General features: G+C 39.7%; 1 protein-coding gene across 3 annotated transcripts in view; it reads right to left on the bottom strand.

The window, feature by feature from the left end:
* Positions 1-22,622, bottom strand: part of PLXNB2 (plexin B2) — a 261,344-nt gene that overhangs the window by 170,554 nt on the left and 68,168 nt on the right. For all 3 annotated transcript variants that reach the window (XM_051623011.1, XM_051623020.1, XM_051623030.1), the window contains one exon: positions 6,573-6,758. The gene's annotated coding sequence lies outside the window, so the exon portion shown is untranslated. The remainder of the gene's footprint in view (positions 1-6,572; positions 6,759-22,622) is intronic.

Genomic DNA, 22,622 nt, shown 5'->3' with positions numbered 1-22,622 from the left:
GTGCACTTCACTGTGGCCCTTTTTTGGGACAGAAAATCCATTCACCATGTAAATCTATTAAATATAGGAGTTGATGAAAGACCATGAGAGCACTGGGAAAAAATAAAAACCAGCTATGAATGCTGCCAGCAGTCCCTATTTGCACTGGTATCTTCTCCCAAAAAGGCAGCCACTGAAGAGCAAAGTCACAAACCATGGGCTGCCCATCATCAATATACATGAACACCTATGTTGCATCTACCTGGGGCCAAAAGCAAACCTGTGAGCAGTGAAGGAATGCTCTTTCCTGCAGCATCCTCTGCACAGCCCTCCCTTTTCTTGAAACCATATTTAAACAGCATGAACCCAGGTGCTTCCAGGGAGCAAGACACAACACTTAAGAACCAGTATGGTAATCTCCTACGTATAAAGGGGAAAGTTGAAGCCAAGATTGTACAGTATGATTAATGATTTCTGGGTGCACAGTTCAAGTTACTCTGAAGATATGCTGAGTTCAGGTTCTGGAAGGAAAAAAAAACAACAACAACAAAAAAACCCACAAACCAAAACAAACAAAAAAACCCTAATCACGGTCCTTTTAACAACTCTTCAGCTAAATCAGCTTTGGGCTGAGGTACTGAAATCACTGGTTGCTTTGGGATGGTTGCCATGTGGCCCTCAAGAGAACTACGCTGGCAAATGAATCAAGCCGCAATACGTTACACTTAAAACCTGGCTTCCTTGCTTCAGGTTGCTTTACTCAGCCAGCTTCTGCAGGTGGGGTAAACGTGCATTTAGAGGCAGAAAAAAAAAGGAAAAAGAGGAAAAAAAAAAGAAAAAGGGTCTTTCCTGAGGGCCTGGGCAGGTGAGTGAGTTTCCATGAGGTAAGCAAGGGTGTGAGCGTGGGCTCACACTGGTGAGTGAGCCTAATGGCCCTGTTCCATGTTCTTTCCCTACGGTACACACCGCGTATCCCACTGTGACCACACACCTGAGGGTTATCATCACCATCCCTGCTGTAGTTCATCCTCCCATAGTTTGTGGCCTGTGTTGCACCTGCAGCACCTGTGCAGCCATTGCCAAGTACTCCAGCACATCCTTCTGCTGGGGCAAGAGGCTGGCCAGCTGCCTCGCTGCCCCACCATCACTCCCTGCCCCACGGTGGGGATGCCATGGAGTCACCTTGTCCAAGGGGGAAGCTTGCCCCACTGGAGGAGGGTAGTGGGGTCACCTGGAGCAGAGCACTACTGTCACCTGGAGCAGTGTGAGCTTGGCCTGTCTCTGCTGCATGACACAGGGCAGACATGGACAAGTCAGCCTAAAACACCTGAAAGGCATCAGTTTGTGTACAAGGCAACTGGATCCATTCAGGAAAAGCTAAATTTCAAGTGCGATGAAGCTTAGCCTTCTTCCTACACTCATACAAAGTACACATCCAGAATAAAAAAAACCCAACCAACTCTTCACATCCTTTGGCTAACCAAAGGTGCAAATAATATGTCTGTTCTCCTTCAGTTCTATAGAGTTTTCATGCAGAAAATATCTTATGTGCCCATTGAATTCTTTCTTCCACAATATTCTGTTAAACTCTCAATTAGAACACAAAATAAATTTAAAAATGCACTATTGCACTAGCTGTTTGCATGGCCAAGAACCTTAATCATAGCCACAGTACCTATAGTGAACAATACTATCCACCAAAGAGAAACTTAAATCCCATGGAATTACTGCTGCGGCGTTGAAGTGCGTAAACTGCCAAGGCATTCAGATAGCTAAGAGACTTGTTTATGGACTAGACAAGGCTTAATTAAACTAGGCACCTCCCAAGAACAGTAAATCCTCTCTCCCCCTGCCATCCTCTCCCCCCCTTTTTTTCCTAGAGTATCTTTCTCCTAGTGGCTTTCCTTTTCCTAATAATCCCATCATAAATGACAGATACGTTATCAATCATCACTGGGATTTGACACATTCTTAATACCTGTCATGACAGCTCTGAAGTCTGCATGCTACCCCATTGTATTCTAAGGCATTTGCAGAAGGTAATGGACACATCAAATAGCAGTCAATGGCTTTGCTTTATTGGACTGCTGAAGGCTTGCAATATAGAAGTAGATGTTTTAAAAAAACTAATCCATGACTATTCAAAATTACACACAGAATAATTACATACAGAACAGTACAAATGGCTTTTGCACTCTATGCCTATGATTACCTTGGCCACATCATAGAATTTATAATTATATATTTACTATCACAGAAACATAAGACACTTTGGCTTGGAAGGGAATGCTTCAATATTTAAGAAAAGGTCTCAGTATTGGTAATAGCGAAGATCACATTAGTAATTCAAGGTCTGAATTGAAAGGTTCTAATCATTACACTCATGCTAGTAACATGGCAGCTTATTGCTGTGCCCCTACGGAGTCTCTCCTGATTCCTTGGCTCTCTGCTTTACTTAAGAACCTGATGTAGAAGTCAGATGCAAGTCAAGGCTAGAACCAGAGTTAATGTTAGAGGTGAATAACTAAATTGATATGAAAACTAGGGACTGTGAAGGGTATCATTCACAGTAATTGCCAAAACTATAAAACCAAAGACTAAATGTGAGTGCAGCAGAACATGAGTTTGAAAAGGGAGTGTCCTCTTGATGGGTACACAAGGACAAGGCAGAGTGTCTTATCACCGAGTGATGAAGACAAGGAACATAAACTAGCAGGTTTTGTATGAGTCCACTCCTAATGCCTGCTGATTTCTCTGGACCTCTTGATACAGGTAACTTCGTTTTTTCTTTGTTGAAGCCCTCAAAAGAGCTGTGACAGATACTGCACTCCACAGAACAATTTCAATACAGAACTCTCTAAACTCATATATTTTCTTTTAGTGAAATCCTAATATTACTTCAGATAAATCTGGTCATCTACTTGCAATACTTTTCAGGCACAAAAATAAAATAATTTATTAATTTAATATTGTTTTGGAGCCTTAAACTTGACTTTCAGTTTAGCTAAGCTGCTGCAAAGCATCATATAGACACAGTCTCTGTCAACAGCATATGAGCTGCATGACAGAAGTGAGCCTTGCCATAAGTAAATGCAATAGTTCTTTGTTCTCAATGCATTTACAGTTTCACACAAAAGAAGAAAAAAACCACCCTGACAAAAACAAAAAACCCACACAAATTAGAGACAGTGGAGCCCTGTGCACTGGAGCAACTTAAGGGCCTTTCAGCAATACAGAATTGTGAGCTGGAGCCAAAAGGAAGTGTCCCGTTGACATAAGCAGCTTTGGAGAAGGTTGGGAGTGAAGACAGGAAAAACACATTCAGCCACCTAGCTCACTGTGTGTCCTTTGGACAAAACTGTTAACCAGCATTAAGGGTCTCAAGAGATTGTTTTCATCTAGAAGAAATGGATGAGCAAACTGGGCTTTTTTACAGTGCAGTTTTATTTAGGAGAGACATCAGAGTACGCACTCTAGAACAAAGTGGTGGCATTTTGGGGGTGGGGAGTGTGTGTGGAGGGAATTCTCAGGATGCAGCCTGACAAGGCAGCAAATCCTGTTCCAGGGATCTAAGACACTGCAATAACAGAACTGATCGAGTATAAACTCACCCTGCCAGCTGAAGCCCTTTCAGAAAAGCTGAGTAGCTAAGTTTGTATCAGTAGGCTTCATACCAAATCAGATACTGACTGTTATCGAGCAGCTAATGTAAAAACATACCACAAACTTAGCATCAATCATATTTTCTGATCATGATCCCCTTCTGCATCAAATCTGTACTACTGGCTGATCCTGGGTTTCAAGGAAGCAAGATCATGGAAGTACGGCCCCACTGAGAAGTCTTCACAGCAAGTATTTCCCTTTGGCTTGGCTCCAAGGAGCATTACTGCTTCTCCTGCTGTCTACACTCCCAGTTATTCCTTTCATATACCCTCTCAGCTGTAAGCAAATCAACATGCCAATCCTTGGGGACACATGGCTTAGCTTATACTTAAGACTTGCCATTTTGGTTTGTGCTTTGGACATTTGATTTCCATTGTCTCAGCTATCACTCAATAAAAGGGCATTTAATTGCTGTCTCATTTAGTCTGGGGGAGAGAGGGAGAACAACTTTTACCAGCCCCCTGATTGATGGCAGCCATTAGCACCTTCCAGTACAATGCGGACTTATTAGAAGCTTGATTTACATGTGAAGTCCGTTGCCACACAAGTGAATCAGATTTGCAGCTACGCTTACTTGAACAACTTTAGAGACAAAATCTTCACATGAACTGAATTTGCAGAAATGCTTATGCTGGCCACCCATTTAAAAGGAAAACTTTGAAGACCAATGAAGTTTGAGAAAAGCTTCTAGAAAGAAAAGGAAGTTTAGTAGCAACCTCATGGGTTTTGGTCTCTTTTTGGGCACTACCATGTAGGTACTTGAACAGTTTAAAAACAAACAAACAAACAAACAAACAAACCCCAACAACCTACTTGATTTATACTTATTTACACACAGCTAACACCAGGAAAAACTTCATATCCACTATGCCCCAGAATTCATAATTGCACACTATGAAAGGCAATGCTGAAGAATACTAGAAACTATTTCTCCCTCTTGTATGAGTATTTTCTATTTTCCTTATGAAGAAGGAACAAAAAAACCTAATATCCAGGTTTAATATCCTCCATGTTCTGTAGAGCTATGAGCCACATACTCCGGTGTTCAAGCCAAACTGATGACAGCGGATTTTTAGTACTCAGCTCATTTTATTAAAAAGCACAGGGACACTCATCTTCCTTTCAGAAGAAACAGAGCTCAAAAAACAAATAGATTAGTGAAGGCTTCTTGAAATACCACCTTTAATCAGTCCAGCTATGTGAAACCTGCAGCAGCTTCAGTTAAAGTTTGATGTAGTTTAATGCAATTTGTCAAAATGTTTAATCATTGCAAAATCTAAGACCAAGCACCTTTGAACAGCAGACTTTCCAGTCAGACATAGAAACAAGCTGAGACACTGGGTATTATCAGACACACCTTTGTGCATTTTTTGGGAAGATTGACCGTGGGCGAGGGGGATCATGCACAGTCAAACACACCAGCACTTGTGCTGTCTCAGCTGTGGAAGCACTAACCCTGGCCAGGCAGAGGCTTTCTGAAACCATGTTAGCTATACCCACAAAAAAGCACTTCTGGCTACTTTCAGAACATATCCTCTGTTATTCACATAATTGCTCTAAAATTCCACAGCAAAATTACTCTGCTATTACTTGCTTTCAGTGAGTCCATGGTTATGTTCTCATCCCCCATAGGACCCACCTTTGTGTCTTAGTGATACTCATCTTCCCTGATGTGTATTTCCGAATAAACTTAAATAGTGGCTATTTTCATGTTTTTTCCTACATTTTGAAAAAGTCTTTATGTTATGTGCATAAATTAATGCGTGAAGGCAGAATGTACTTTTTTTGTTTTACAACAGCTGTTTTCACTTTTGCTTATTCTGCCGCTCACGTGCATGTAAAACTTTTATTTTGATCTCTCCCTTTCCCTTTAATTTTTAAGGGTAAGTAAAATTTCACCCATTGAGGCACCCAGGAAAACAAACAAACAAACAAACAAACCAATCCTAAACAAACCCCCCCCCAAATGCAATTGTTTTCTGAGCTTGTTTCTTTGTAAATTTTACTTTCCTCTCCCACAGTTTCGTTCATCTCTGATGTAGGACAGGAGACACATAGTTCTCTTGCTGAAAGGACTAAGTGCTTATCTTTCAAAAAGTACAGTCTACAGAAAATTATTGCTGATAGCTGGTATGGAAGTGGCACAGAAGACCCCAGTGAAATGACTTGCTTTCACTACCGTGCTCACGCTGGACTGGAACCAGCACTCCTGAGAGCAGCACTTCCAGGAGCTTCGCCAGCACCAACTGAGCTGCCAAAATGGTTTTAAACCACTTTGAGGCTAAAGAACAGACCAGGAGTCACGTTTAAACAACCCTTCTGTCAATCTTTGCTTCAGGTCTCTCTAGCCACTTGAGGATAAAGAAAACTCAGTTGGAAGAAGGTTTTACACACTGTTTTCTGAGAAATCTGTCGAGCCAACACGTGCTAGTCAACATGAACAGGTCCTGGAAAAGAAGTTGATCGAATCTCTCTGATTGTCCTCAGAGACACAGTCAAACCCATGCACCTTCAAGATTCAGGTCAATCACGCATCTGCTCAGCATCCCCCTGGGAGACTCAGAATGTAAGTACAAAATTAGGGCAAGTACTAGCACAGCAGTAGGTTAGAGCATCTTGCTGGCAGAGGCACAAACCTGCTCTCCTACTCAGCATACCATCTATAAATAGGCTTATGAATACAGAACCTCTGCCAAGCTGTTCTTTCTTTTTTTTTTTTTTCTTTGCTAATTTTTAATGCCTCTTGCAAGATAGGCTCCTAGAAGTGTTATCTCCATTAGTAGTAATAAACATTTATTATATGCTCAAGCAGCGTCTGAAAGTCTTGATGAATAGCAACAAATTTACCTAGAAAAACAGAATATGATTTCCCATTTAGAAAACACTAATGTATTTTAAAAAGGAAAAAAAAACAAAACAAAATAACATACCTGCAAACAAAAAATTCACATGAGAAGTCTGTGCATGCCACGGCTTGGGAGAGAGGAGCCCACTTCTGCTGGGGGTTCAGGAGGAGACAGGGCCGAGTCAGTTTTTGGTTTTGTTTAGCTGTGCTCCAGCGGGTACCAGGCGAGCCCCAGAACTGAGCCCTGGGATGTCCCCCTTGCTCTTCTCACCTGGAACAACAGAAGAGGCTCTCAGCTCCCTCAGCAGAGGAGTGATGCAACATTTCACATTCAAGACCCAGGGATGGGTGTTTACACTGTCTGACTGCTGGAGATTCAAAACAGCCTTATAAAAGGGGAAATTCATTACAGCTTCCATTAGGGATAAGCACGTTCTCTGATTTTCTCTACTGCAGGTGCCCTCTCAACTTAGAGAAGTCTTGGGGACACACAAAGCACTAGAAAGCTATTTACAAAGCATCCTAACTCTGCCTTGGAGGAGCCACTTTTCTAGAAGATAATGGTAGACCCATCTGTGGCAAGACTTTATGGTAAGAATTTGACTTTGAGCTGCCACTGGTTGAATGACCAAATAAACCAGTGCTAATTTCAAGCAGACTTAAATTACCATTTACTTTCATCTACTATCATTGTCTTGCATCTCCTTTTATCCTCTTTGCCTCCTAACCCTTACATAGTTCAACATCCATTTTCAGGGATGGGTGCCTAAATGAAGCCCTTTATTAAGGTTCAATTTTCAAAAGCAATGTCACCATGCAGTTTCCCTTCAAAAATTAACTTCTAGGGGGATATTCTTGAAAAGCCTACATCTATGCTTATTTCAACTTTCTGGGGAATAATTGCATATGGAAAGTAAGGTTTAGCCTGATAGAATTCTTATTTCTATCTAAAAATAAAAGGAAATGCATAGTAAAGAACTTGTTTGCTCTGCTTCTCTTTTTTTTTTTTTTTTTTTTCCCTTCTGAAAGCTGAAGACAACGGAGACACATTCCAATTCAATTTTTTCCCTTTCAGAAAGCCCAAGAAATCACCACCACATATTATGTTTTTAGCTATGTAGACTTAGATGACTAAATACTTCATGTGTTCTCAGCAGCCTGGTCTTACTGGCCCTGATCTGTGCAGGGTGTTGAACTACGTAACCTTTTGTGGTCCCTTCCAATTCAAGTTATCCTACGATTTTTTTCCAAAAGGAACAAAGACTGCTTTTACCTCTCAGAAACACACGCCAACCTTTTTTAATGTTTACCATCATTTTTACTGTATGCGTCTTCTCCAAGATGCAGCCCTTAAATAGTTCAAATCTATAAGCATTTTCCACATGAAAACTGTTTTTAAATTATCTTTAATTTTAAATTAGCATAAGTATCTTTTCACATGTCACAAACTAAAAGGATATAACATATTTAGGTAAAACGAGTCTGGTAAGAAAACTAAGAGCATGTATCCTAAGTTCTCCATTGAGTAATGCTAAGGAAGGGCTTGGGGAAAAAAAGGTGTTGGTGTTTACTGTAGAAGAACCACCAACTTTACAGTAATAAATTTTCTATCTGTGATTCTGAAATCAGGACACTTTTTAAAATCAGCCTGAGCTCTTGTGTGACATGCAGCTGTCATATGTATTAGCAGCAAAAGCAGCCTGTCCCTTGCCTGCTCCACACCTCTCCCTGCCAGCAGAGTCCTCCCTGTAACACCTCCTCCCTCTGCCAAGGCACAAGGTCACAAACCAGCCCACTTCTCTCGCACAGCACCACACAGCCAGCTCCCAGCCCCAAGCTTCAGCTGCCTTAATCATGTCCACAAGCCAAACTTTTAGCTGGCTGGCAGGTTTACTGAGCAGTAAAAAGCTGAATTTTCAGAGACTCTCAGAAGACAAACTTTTAAATTATTTTTTTCCCCTCAAATCCTTAAGCATACATGTGTATCTTGATTAATATGAAACCCAAGAAAAACTTGTGTAATTCAGATATTTTTCTGTTTAACTTTTTACCTGCTCTCATTAGAAAGGAATAGAAACATTATTTAATTTATGAGACATCCAGGGAATAAAGTGCAAGAATTCCAGTCCTAAAACTTCATAAAATCAAGGTATTAGAATAAAAAATAATCAGACATCTTCCATTGCTAAGGTAAAGGAATGCTATGTGGAACTATAAAGTTCTCAAGTTCAACAGAGCCTTATTTCTGTTGCTCTTCAAAGCCTAATGCTCTTGTCATCTCTGCCCACCTCTTTCCCTTTCCCTTCCTCCAAGGACTCGAGATAACTTCTAATCGCAACAGGCATGTTGCCATCAAACTTTATCACTGCTACTGCTGCAAGGGCAAGTGGTGGCAAGAAAAGTGTAGTTCACTCAGAAAACCACTCACATGGTCTACCAAGCAAGAGGATATACATTCTTTCTTCCTTCATTGTTCAGGAGTCACAGGTACAACGAAGCATATTTACAACTTTAATATAATAAAGACAACTCAAATAAATAAATACCATTACTAGTTTTAAAGCTGAGCCTTATCCCCAAACAGAGTCTAAGAGACTGTTGTGACGCATGGAAGGCGTCTTCAACACTTATAGTTTACTTCAAAGTTCATTATATTAAGTGGGAGTAGTTGAGGTGCAAAGTCATATTTAAGCATCTTGGGAGCAGGTGTACATCATGCACAGCTGACAGACAGGTCTGCTGCAGGGATGCAGCTCTGCACATGAAGCCACAGGAGTGGGATTCCTAATAATGCATAGCAACCAAGGCATGGAAGAGAAATCAGTTCACAAGTTAGCCCCCAGCAGAAGACAGGAAGTTTTGTTTGCTTTTCCAGAAGAAGGACAGTCGATACTGCCCAAAGCCTGGATCCACAGTCTTCCAGGCTTAATTAGAAGATCATGAGGAGTACAAAATGGTACAGGTACAAAAAATGACAATTTTTAAAGTGAACTTAGCAGAACACTGTTACATTTACAATCCACTTTTTTTTCCTTGTTAATGATACAGAGTTGGCTGCAGATGCAATGAAACCTGTCAGCGACCGCAGCATGTCCTAAGGCAAGTCTTGTCCATTATTCCACCTGGCCAGATGAAGGTCGCTGACACTGCTAATAACTCTGACATTTTACAATCAATTGCCAGCATGCACAGAGGAGAAAATACCACTATCTCTGAGCACACTCAGAAAGAAAGAATTAATTTTAAGCTTGCTGTTTCCGATAGCCAAAACATGAAACAACAAGGCAACCTAGCAAGCCAAATATTAGTGAGATCGGTTTCTGGCAGCCAATGCCATATTCTGTTTGTATATAAACAATTGTAGCTCATCCGCCTTTTTAGAATAACTGCAATGTGAATCATTGCAAAGAGAGCAGCAGCAAACAGCCAAATACTTGTAGCTGAATAAAAACATCATTTAATTCTCAAAGCAGCTATGAATATCAGACTATCAACATGTTGTAAACACCAAATACCAATTTAAGAAATCTAGCATTTTGTGGAAGATACTCTTGGAAGAGAGGCTGACCTTCACCTATCCCTTTGCTTCTCATAATGGATGACAAAGCTCTTCCCATATGCTGCACATTCATCCTGTGCCTGCTTTCATCCTCAGGACAAGAACAGAGATTGCTGCCTTTCACATGATCCCTGTGTGGATTTTTTGCCAGCTGTTATATTCCACAGCTAAAAGTGAGGATGGAGGGCTAAGGAAGAGATTTTCAAACAATACTTTGTAAACAGTCCACAAGTTCTGACTGATCTATAAACCTCCAATGCACTGGGTAAGGTCAGCCCTGGGTTTGACAACACTGCCCAGACCTGGTGGTTTGAAGCAATCATTTTGAATTAATATAGGGCCTCAGAGAACATGGGAATCTCTAACTTAAGACCTCCTAAAGACCTGTATTTGGGTCCAAATTCTTGATCCAGACTAATTACACATCCCCCAGCTCCTAATTCAAACCATCAGTCAGGTCTTGCTTTTCACAGGAGCTGGTTGCTGTAGGGTATAATGTTTGTGTCAAATACAATTGACAAAGGCGCTCCAATTTCCACTAATAATTGTCATTAGGGGAATAAGAAAAAAAAAGAAAAAGGTTGTATTTTTGTCAGAAAAGAACCATTTCCTGATGTCTAGCATAGGCAGGATAATGGTCACAGGCAGCATCTTGGCTCAGCAGGCAAAGCTAGTAGGTGGTAAATGAGTGTGCTGTGGAGGGGACAGTTCTTTTTCCAGGGGGAAGAAGGGGCAGTGTCTGCTAAAGAAAGCACCCTGACGGCAGGAGATTTATGCATCCCCTCTTGTGTCAGTCTAGGAGGAGGGAATCATTATGCAGGGCCAGCTGCAGGGGTGTGCGCTGCTGTCAGGAAAAATTAGAAGTCTAGCAATGGACTATAAAGAAGGAAGAAATGGCAGAGTGAATGAAAACCCCATGATAAACCCATTTAGGCTCTCTTCTCCCTGGGATGAAAGATGAAGTCTTATCTCTTTGGCATATATCCTGGCTGCAATTCAAATAAATATGCCTACATATGCACGCCCCTGGAATGTGCAATGACAACATCTACCAAAAGGACCCGTAACTGCAAAGGGTACTGAGCAAGAGTCCTTTTTCTGCACATTTAGCTAAGTTCTGGGGAAAGATCAGAACACACTAAGATACTTTTGATCAGAAGAAATCTTGTCTGCTGCCAAATGCTTGCTTTGTGTAAATACCCTCGAATGAAACTTTTTCCATTTGAATACCTTGGGGGAGTGGTGCAGGAAAGGAGAGGAAAGAAGAGATGACAGGAGTATGAGACAGTGAAAAGCAACTGAACTAAGGCTCTGGTATTTCACCATTATGTGATGGAAGGAGAACTTTACAATTTCATGTGGCATTCCTTTGCCTAAGAGAATTTCTGGCTGACTTGGGCAGGTCTGCATAACTTTCTGTGCTGTTTAAGGTAGAGTTGTTTTTTTTTCCTCCTTCACCGCACTGACAGAAATTAAATATTCCAAATATTTCTTCATTGTGCTAGGTAATAGAAACAGAGTCAGGCTCTTGGGTGATACTGCTATTGGTGAGCAAGGAAACAGGGAAAGAGTGGGCAAGGAAAGCAGTGGTTAATATACTCCCAAAAGCCTCTGGTTACAATTCCAGCCCTAAGCCTGTAAGGGAAAGTGTTTGCTAATTTTTCCTTTTGACTGTCCTGACCACTATTAAAGCCTCAGGGTTGGTGAAACTCTTCCTGGAATGCTAATGCCCTGCAGGAAGCCAGGTGGTACAAAATGGGAACAGCTTGGGGAACAACTTCCTAGGGAAGAAGGGAGGGAGGGATGTACCCAATACCTTATTTCAAGTTATACATACAGATCCATGGTGTTAGCTACATTTTGTACCGGGAACAGAAGAGATACATTTTGCCCAGCATGCCAACATTTTAAATAATCCCACTATACATCCTTCAGTATAAGCTCTTCCAGATAAAGCTTTATGAGAATGCTTTTTCACTGAGAATTCAGGGGGAAGAAAAAAAAAAAAAAAGCAAAGCACAAAACAATTCTCCTGTTACAGTCTATTTTTCTACTCTATATGCACATTCAGAAACATAGCTATTTATTTAATTTTCTTTAGAAATATTTAAAAACCCCCAAAATTAAGGCAGGTCTTCTACAATAATCTTACTAAAGCTGTCATCTATAAAGTGTAAAAAGAAGATTTGCTATCAGTTGACAGATTAAGCCACCACTGGTCACATTCATAATTACCTAGTGTTATACAAGTGCTTAAACCTGTACATTGTGGATTTAACAGCATAAAACCACACAAACACTCACTAATATATTTTAAAAAACCCACTCCAAAACCCCAAATCAATAAAGTTTGGGGACTTGAGACATTGATTCATTAGCACTGTAAAGGTGTAAATGGTGTACTGGAGTGAAGAATGTGGCGCTCTGAGGAATTAAAGCAAATGGAAGTTACTTACATGCATGGTAGCTCATATAACATAACTCTGAAGGCCAGTGTCTGATAAAAGTTTTGTGAAAAACCACAGATATAAGCCACAAGCTTTTACAAAGAGCAACAGCAATAAAACCAGAAAACTCCTAAGCTACAGAACCATATAATTGTCAAAGTGCAAAGAACAGTTCTTACAACTACACAGTTACGTTTCACTTTTTTTTTCTAAGGAATGGCCAGGTAAATGTATAATATTAATATCAATATCGATTCAGAAAATGTTTTCATAGTAAAATATCAAATATATTATGAGCAGAGGGAAAAGGAACATGGTTATTTATCTGACTTGAAAACAGCACAGTGTCAAGTTAATTTAAAATTCAATTTCAGTTTAAAGCAGTACGAGGAAGAAAGAACCCTGTGTATCGCAGGTTATAAATTGAAATCCTAGGAAGGTTTTTGTCTGCCAACTAGTTGTGTGTCAGCTATAAAGCCAGATAGCGAGTGCTTCTTATAGGAGATTGGGCTGCATGACTCTCATAAACCACATTCAGAGAAGTTTGTCATTTACTATTCCCAAAGGCATTTTATTTAAACTTTGTTTGTAGTCCATTATTTAACGGAGAACTGGTGTTACAATAACCCAGAGGTAAAAACCGCAAGATAGAACATGTGACACAAAAGCACAAAGGGTCCTACTCTGGTCAAGTCACAAAGAAGTTCTAAGCAGCACTCACACAAACACACCTTTTAGAAAAGCAATAAGCAAAAGCAGTTTGTCTGCAAAAACAGCTTTTAGGATGACCGTTTTTTGTTTGATTTTGTTTTTTAGAGAAAAAGGAAACGTGTTTTTTTTCCCCTTTCTAGAAAACACACCTACACAAAAACACTTCATCAAAACTCCACATAAAGCCTTGAATAATGACAGTTTGAATGAAGAGGCAGGATGCTCTTCCCAATTTTCTGGGCTGAGGGATAAATAAATCTGATAGAAACAACATTTTGTATGCCCCAAAACCACAAATTGAATGAAAATATACTCAGATTTTGGTACATGCTACAAAAAGGAGTGACCCAAGGACAAAAGCTGGGCTTCCAGCTGCCCCTTTCCAGCTCCAGGAATTTCCCACAAGGTGCACCAGCCAGTCTCATCAGAAAGGCAAATTCTGCTCCCAGGCTATCGGCCTCTAATGACCCATGTGGCCAGCGGACAGAAACAGGACTGGAAGGGCATCTATATTTTGCAATGATGATGAAAATAAATGAACAACCCTGACCTCTACTCCTTCAAAAGGGAAGCAAAGAAAAGCTGCCATTTACAACAGCTGGGGCTATTTTATTTATTCACATGGGCCTTGAACCTCCTCGTACAAACACTTTGTGAAACCTCAAAACATTGCTGAGGGAGCAGCTGAACACCTCAGAAAGCTTTGGGTTTGGCAAACTGGAATTTAAGGTGTGTGCAGATTGGTACTCAGGAAAGGGTAATATTCGAGGACATGAGCTTTATCTCCAGTGACACATGCACAGCTGGGAACCAGTATGAAGAGCTTCCTCATGCTGATCCAAATCACTTTTATTTTGAAATGGGGGGATATGGAAAACATTATTAGAGGTGACAGGAAAGTGTTCTCTTATTTCAGTAATGGCTCTTATTCTATCTTTGAAGGCTACATAATTATGTGTAAGTTTATTATAAATACCCATTATATATAATTATATTTGCTTTTTTTTTCATAAAACAATACTTTCTAAAAATGCTGGAGGATTAAAAAAGCTAAGGAGGGAGGAATTTGATACAGAATAAGATGGAAAAGAGTCTTTCCCACCTCATGATTTTTTAAAATACATCTGGACTTCCTCCTGGTCCAAAAACAGAGCATGAGACTAAAGTTATCCCCTCCCCCCCCCTTTCCACTTTCCACTTAAACCTTCACCCTTTAAATGGTTTATTCACCTTTTTGCCTTACCCTGCATTTTTGGACCTACAGCTCTGAGGTGTGTTTTTTTTAAAAAAAACACCACACTTTTGCTGGCACTGAACATGGAAACTATCACCACTGCACCAATATTTATACATGGTGTTACAAAAATATACCATTTGCTTTGATGTATTGCTGTTTGCTTACTTCCCACTCCAACAGAAAACACAAAGGGCATTTAAGAAATCCTACTGACATCATCAGTATGCAGTGGCATAATCAAAAGGTTTAAATCTTAATTACTCATTCAGTGTTCCCTGCAGAATGGCCAAAACAAGCCTCAGTGCTGCCTAAATTTCTAGGAAACGCTGTTTTTAAAAAAAAAAAAAAAAAAAAATCACCAACATTACCCAAATTTCTAGGTTTCTAGGAAAAACAGCCCAGTGATGTAGCACACAAAAGGACACAATAATTGCTTTCTTTCCAAGCTCTCACTTATGCACCATGTGACTATTCTAATGCTACTTTTTATTAAAACTCTTTTGGTTGCCAGATGTTGTGCAACATGAATAAGGAGGACCGAAAGCTGGAATGCCATCTGCTCCTAGGTATAAACTGCCAGGGGACTAAAGCAGTCCAAGACTTTGGTGCTCCTCATGTGATAGAAGGACCCTTCTGCATGGAACTTGAAGCTTCAGCTTCATGTCAGTTCAATGGAGATTGGGAATGTAAAGGTTACTGGATTCTCTAGTGCTGTTTGATACCATCTGATTACAAGATGGGCCCAAACATCTTTCATAGGTGAGCAGAGATGATCACACACAGACCCAAAACATGATGCTTCCATAGTAATGCTTGCAATACCAAAACATTTGGGTAACATGATGAAATGCTGAATCAAACACTGGCCCACAGTGCACAGAAAAAAAAAACAACAGTGGTGCAGAAGAGCAAAAGCAGACTAAGACTTTGCATTTAATTTTCAATTCTTTCATCTTTAAAAACCAAACAGATTGTTTTAAAGTATTATCAAATGTTTCAAAAGTTGTCTTTACATTTGGTTTGCACACAAGTGATAAAGGAGCTTCAAATGTTCTGATACGATGCTAAAAAAAGTTTTTAAAGTTGTCTCCAAATTGCAAGTACTTCAGAAAAAAACCCCAACAACATACATATATTAAAAAAAAACCCAAATATATAATCAAGGTTTTTGAAGTCACTTTCTTCTTCACTAAGACATTTACACTAATTGGTGAGTTTCTCATTTCATCTTTCTCATTTCAGGCACAGATAATTTCTAAATGACTGAGATTTAGGATACATTATTTTAACACTGCTGGTGTACTTGAAGAGATCAGATTTCAGTAAGATTCTAGGTATTTATGCTAGAGAAAGAATTTGTCATAGGGGTATATTTTTACAAAAAAAAAAAAGTACATAGGTTGCTGTACATCAGAAAGTAAGCCTGTTCAAATCCTTATAATCACTGTTTGTGATCCTATTCTATATACCATTATGTGGTATAAACAAAACCCTCAAAAATATATCAAACCTCGATAGCACTAAAAGTCTGCAAGTCTATTTTTTCCCCCTATTCTCATCATACACACAAAACTCTCAGTAAACAGAGTTTAAACACAGCACATGTTTATCCTCCACATGCAGGATAAACATGTGCTATGGAGGATAAACACAAGCAACTTGTGATTAACTTAACCAGATCTAATTTGCCCAGCAAAAAGCTTAGCTACTTCCTAACTAGTTTATTTACCACAAACAGGGAACTAACAATTCAGCATCTGCATCAGGACTGACATTTTAATTTTAGGATTAACACTTTTTTAATCCATATCTTGCCTGTGAAATGTATAATGATGAAAAATTACTTTTGATTGCATATGTATAGGTAGGTGCTAATAAATACACAAATGAAGCAGTAGAATTTTTATAATAAAGTACATATAGAGCTACTGTAGGCTGCAAATAAGATTGCAATGTGTTCAGATGTTACACTACACACAGCTAAGCAAATGCTGAGGCACACCATCTTTTAGTAGTACAGCAATTTTAGCCTTGCACTCATTTTCCTACAGAAATACACAAAATCACAGAAAAGTAGGGGTTGGAAGGGACCTCTGGAGATCATTGAGTCCAACCCCCCTGCCTGAGCAGGACCACCACAACCAATACAACCAATTAGTATGCAATTCTGAGCCATAACAGAAACACTCCTTCAATAGTTGCAAGTGCCTTGGTCATTTACAGCACTCTTTTTAAGCAGGTAACATGAAAAATTACACAGCCAAGAATGCCTAATCACACCACTCCTGAGTTTATTGCAGCTCCTGCTATTGTGCACTTCCAGCTTTTGTGCACTTCCCTCCTTCACCTGGGGCTCGTCCAGGCCACCCTCTTTGGGAGGAATCCACACTGGGAGGACAATGTGGCGGGCTTCTGGGGTTCAGTGCCACAAGCCTGTGATCACCTGCACCACCAGTCCCTCTAGGCTAAAGACACCGAGGTCTCTGCATAAAATACTTTGTTCAGAAGGTCACTGTGCAGAAAAGTCTGGCTTTAACAAGGAGTTAATACGTCTCCATTGCTCACAGGGAGTCATGTGCCTCCTGCATGAAAACCCTGGAAGGGTTTCCCTGCCTGCTCAGCTGTGAATTGAGACTGTGTCTGGGAGCTGTCATTTGCTATAGCTTCAAGTCCTCTTTCTGGAACTTAAATGAGGGTAGAAAATATCTGTGGTTCCTCTCTAGGAATAATTGTCTTCAGAGCATAGAGAAGGTGTTTTATCACTTCACCCACTCAGCCTGGAGCACAAAGCTCAAGAAAGCTCAGAGAAAGTCACACTGTGATCTGCCAGCACGATAGTCACTGACAACATGCTGTATCTCCTAAGAATCGGATGCTGTTCAAATTGATTCTACCTGCTAGCCTGATCAAGGGAACCTATATCCTACACCTATAATGCAGACAGCCCTACAGACTGAATTGAAATACAAATGTAGATGGATTTCTGTATGTTCCCAGCAGAGTCTTACATGTATTTTCCACACATTTAGCTGATCGAGAAATTAGTTAATTCACTACCTTAACTTTTTTATAAATAAGATGCCAAGGATAAAATGAGATTTTGCTCTCACCAGAAAACCTTGTGTGTCCAGAGCTTGTGTCAGTGCTAGGTGCTATTAAAGTCTCACAAGTATACTGCAGATGAGTCTGAAGTGAAGGTACCTCTTGACAGGTATTAATCTGTTCATGAACATTGTGTGTCCAGGAAAGAGAAAGAAACTGTTGCTTAAAGTACAGGATTAGTGCCAGCATACAAATGTATTATGTCTGCATATTATTACTCCAGTTCAAACACACCCTTTCCTAATCTAATTCTGAAATGTATTAGCTTCGGTTAGAGAGTAAATACTAATTTGTAATGAATACTAATAAATATCCTCCATATAAGTAAGAACGAGATGTTTTTGTCTTTGCCAGGGAACTATTGCAGGGTGCTTACGTGCAGAGTGGCCATTCCCTGATACAGAATCCATCACTGTCACTTAACATATGACTCTCTTGTAATGCTGTGTTAGAAGACAGAAAGTCAAATAATCTCTTTCGCTTTGATGAAAGCATGAGGAAGTTGACTCAGATAAAACCAGGGAGTCATCTGTTTAAACAGCTTGGATCCAAAGTTGAAAATTAAACAAAATCATTACCAAATACAAGCTTGCTGCTGGAGAATCTGTCTTGAGCTTGATGTATAAAAATGATTAAATGCTACTACAAAGATATTTCAGACCAGCATATCCTATATGTGAAGTTCATATAGACCTTCAGCTGTTTTAATTTACATGTGTTTATTAATTTCTAAATCTATACAATGCCCACGGTTTGCTAGTAATGATGTAGGTAAAGAAGATTTTAGTTAATTTAGAGGCAATGAAGAATGAGTAAACTGATATTTATTAGAAGAAAATGAAACAAAACAGATAGCAGAAGCCCTCGATCTGTTCCCATTATTTAGGCTCCAATCTTCAGTGACACAGTTCTGGCACATACCTATTCAGGCCAGGTTCTTATCTGAGTTAGTGATGTGTAGAGGGGGAGCACAGAAATACCTGCTTCTTGCTGTCACAAAATGATTTTTAAAGAACTAGCTGTTTGCATCTTGGGGAATAAACATCCAACAAGTCCTCTCTGCCTTTTAAAGGAAAAACAAAAAATATACAACTTATATTTGCAAGGTGGGAAAGATGGTATCTTTCCACGCCATACACAGAAGATTCAGCATAAATCCCAATAGAGAAGAAAAAAGAAATGTTGACAAAATAGGTTAATCTGGATTTGGATTGCTATAACACATCTTTTCTACGCTGTGATAGTCAGAGGTGAAAGGAGCTACAAATACAGTAAACACATGGTCTTTAGCTGATAAATGTATTCAGGAAAGAAAGCAAAGCCTAAACAATAATTGCCAGCTTCTGAGAAAAGATATTAAATGTGCATGGACATTTTCTGCATGGACAATCTGCAAAAACCTCCGCATTAACCTGTCTGAGCTCTTCTAAAGTAAGAACTAACAAAAAAACCCCCTCAGTACCTTTCCATTACCAAAAATATTTTTCCGCAATTGTCAGAGAAAGACCAGCTGCAACTCATGCTAAGTTAGTGTGGGCAGGAAAATATTTAGGAGCATAACATCCAAATTTAAAGTGTGTCTGTGAACACAGAGTTCATTAAATTATTTAAAAATGCAAAATTATTGACATCCTAATGACAAGAAGTACGTAGCACAAATCACCGGCCTTGTAACAGAGTCCTTTCTAAAGTCTGAGTAAAGTGAGATTTGCAAATTTTTACTGCTCTTCTCAGCAGTCAGAAATTATTCTCCTTGTGGAATTGAGCTCCTGGAAAGGCCAAAATTTTCCAGAAGGAAGAGGATGAGAACACATTAGGCTGGCCAAAATAAATAATTTCAGATTCTGATTCATCAAGTACAAGACTGTCAATTGCATTTATATCCTTCTATAGCAAAAAGCAACCAAAAAATCACATTCCTTGAACAGTATTTAATCTCCCTAAAAGCCAAGAAAGGAACATGTTAAGATTAGTCCTGTGAGCAGAATGACTCGGTGTCTTGTGATTCCATTTGTCACAAAGCTCAAAGCATTTGAACAAAACACATGACACCCACCTGGCCAAGGGTTAAAGCAGTGTTTAACAAGCAATGAGCCTTCGTGATTCTTGGGATGGATGGCTTCAGGCCGGTAAAGAAACAATTGCATCATGCCCCAATTACTCCAGCTGAATAGATGCAAAACTGGGATCCTTCTGCAAGCATTTCAGAACATTTTGTAATATGGAAAATTAAGGTGTTGCATTATCTTTCCCAGACTTGAGAGCAAACTGTTTTGCAGATCTTATTTAAAGTAGAAACAATATAATGAGAGAGGAACAAAATACATGCCAAAATTATTCAGAGGACAGGACGTATGGAGAACAACTTTCACATATAACATTAGACTGTCATATATGGCTCTTAAAAATGGTAGCACTATATTTCTGCTGCACTATTTCCCCCGGAAATTGAATTAAGTTTATTTAAAGGGGTAAGGGGGGGGGGGATTAAAAATATTTGTTGTTTTCCCTCAGTAAGTAATACCAGTTATTCTTGCCCCCTCATAAAAATGAGCAATCTCTGCAGCAGATCATCCATAAAGTTTCCCAACTTTCATGGGAGGAATAGTATTTTATTGTTCAATTTGGCTTCTCCATAATACACATCTCAGTCTTCAGTAGTGATGTATAAGAAGTTTTGATCAGTTTAATATTAGGGAAAAACACACTTGTATTTTATAGGGAAAACATAAGGACACAAATACACACTATAGGACTACAAAAACACCTGGAGTTTCCTATATTTATACATATTTCTTTAGGATACATGTATTTTTCCTGTGTGTATGTATATATGCATTATAGATACGCTAGAAGTTGCAACAGTAATTTTACAAGGCTATATCTTTCTCACTGTATCCACATTCCTGGAATTCAATTAGTTACAAGGACAGGCAAACATTTAAGATACAAGCAAGTAGCTGCGCATCTTTCAGGCAAGCCATATATTGCTGGCTAGTTTCTTGCCAAAATATAAACATAAGGTCTATATATTAATTGAATATAAACTGAGGTTGGCAAGCATGTATGAAAAAGTGGCACACTGTAACAAACGGCAATAGGTGGCTATTTACATTTCCACACCGGGCTGTGAAGTGAAGCAGCCGAGGAGCAGAGATGTCCTCTCAGCAGCCCTGGCTAGCAGGTTGCCATTTCCACAGGGGCAAAGACACTGCTGGGAGGGGCAAATGCTGCCATTTGCCCAGGTCCATCTGTTCGAGTTTGAGGGTCAGAGGTGGCTGGAATCAGAACTTCAGCAAAAAGCAAAGGCAAAAAACACGGAAGCATGTTTGCAACCTCCACTGCAAGCCCTGCATCTCTGCAACAGGATAATCTTGTTCTCCTTGGCTCTCAGGCCACTATCAGGAAGATTTTTCTGTTCTCTGGCATTCATTGCAAGGTTTTCATTCCGCTGGGTACACAAAGATCTTCACAGGACACATTTGCTCTCTTAACTACCTAAAAAGATACTGGGTGTCTACTATGCACTTTTCAAACCACCTTCCCTCATTTACAGCCCAATTCCATAGCAAGCTCTGGCTGAGTGCACTGTGCTTGTGCCTTAGACATGCTCCATCTGGGCAAGCATGTTTATTTTTTTATTGAAATGCGATCCTGTAGCACTGAGGTAAAGAAATGAGCAATGCCCTCCCCTTCCACAAAGACACTTGAAGACCTAAATTCAGTTTCTTCTCATGAGAGTCCATCAGCAGCTATACTATCCATCTTAGGATATAAGGAAGAATAGCTATTAGAGATTATTTAGATGTTTGGAAGGAATTCTTTATTGTGAAGGTGGTGAGACATTTGAACAGATTGCCCAGGGAACTTGTGGATACCCTTTCCCCAGAATTGTTAAAGGCCAGGTTGGATGGGGCTCTGAGCAACCTGGTCTAGTGGAAGATGTCCAAGCTCATCCACGCAGGAGGGCTGGAACTAGGTGATCTTTAAGTTCCCTTCCAACCCACATCATGCTATGATTCTATGATCTTCATCACTGTAAGTCAACAGTAGGCTTCTTTTTACACAACAGGATGAAAATAAAGCCACTGGTGACTAACATTTTGAGGGTATCTGAACATAGGAACTGGCAGATAGACCACAGCCTATCTCTTCAACCTGTGGTTTGAATTCACTATTACTGTGGTCGGAAGCACTTTGACTCATTTCAACCTTTATCTTGGTTAATTTTTTCTTTTGGTTTCTCTGTCATGACTGAGGCAGGCAACAAATGCATTAGTTTCCCCAGGGAGGGTACAGAGCACAGCTGCTCTTTGGTGGCATGCAAGGGGAAACATGGGCCTTTTTCCTTCCTTTCGATCTCGGGTCAGACCCATAGGTCACCCTATGTACACAGGACTTTAAGTGGAGGTCAGCACCTCGTCTGTTGCACGTAATTAAATTTGTTTTACAAGCTTGTCTAGGCAGTAAGTAATTAAATATCACTTCTAAGTCTGAGATTTTCATTGTCCTTAGATGCCTGACAATAGGATTTTTCTCAGTCTGGTTTGTTCCCAAGTAAATGTGAAACGTCTGAAGAGCTACCACTGATAATTCTACAAGAATTACTACGCAACAGGAAGGGTTCAACTAGTGACAGATTTAATGACAATAATAATTAACTTAAGTATTCCTAACACAGGTTCCAAAAGCATATCCAGATTTTCATTAGCTTGTTGGCAATGGCAATGTTAAAACACAAACAGAGCATTCAGGTTTTGTTTTTATGATAGCCAAGATAAAACCAGGGGCAGATCTGAACCACAGTTTTAAATTCAAATCCATTTTTATCAAGTCAGAAATACATAAAAATTGCCATAAGGATATGTGTAGATACTTCCCTGATTTGGAAAACTCATTAACCAAATAAAAGGATTATGCAGACTTAACGTCCAAGTACTATTTTAAATTATTCCTACTGTTTCACAGTATGCTAAGAAGCACCTTGAATGCACAAAACATTACAAACTCCCTGGATGAGCCAGTACCACACAAACTTTTCAGATATGGGACAAAGCTATTTCCAGGATCTGAAATGCA

The sequence above is a fragment of the Apus apus genome, chromosome 1, assembly GCF_020740795.1.
Source record: "Apus apus isolate bApuApu2 chromosome 1, bApuApu2.pri.cur, whole genome shotgun sequence".
Taxonomy (NCBI): domain Eukaryota; kingdom Metazoa; phylum Chordata; class Aves; order Apodiformes; family Apodidae; genus Apus; species Apus apus.
This window is presented reverse-complemented; position numbering and strand designations above follow the sequence as displayed.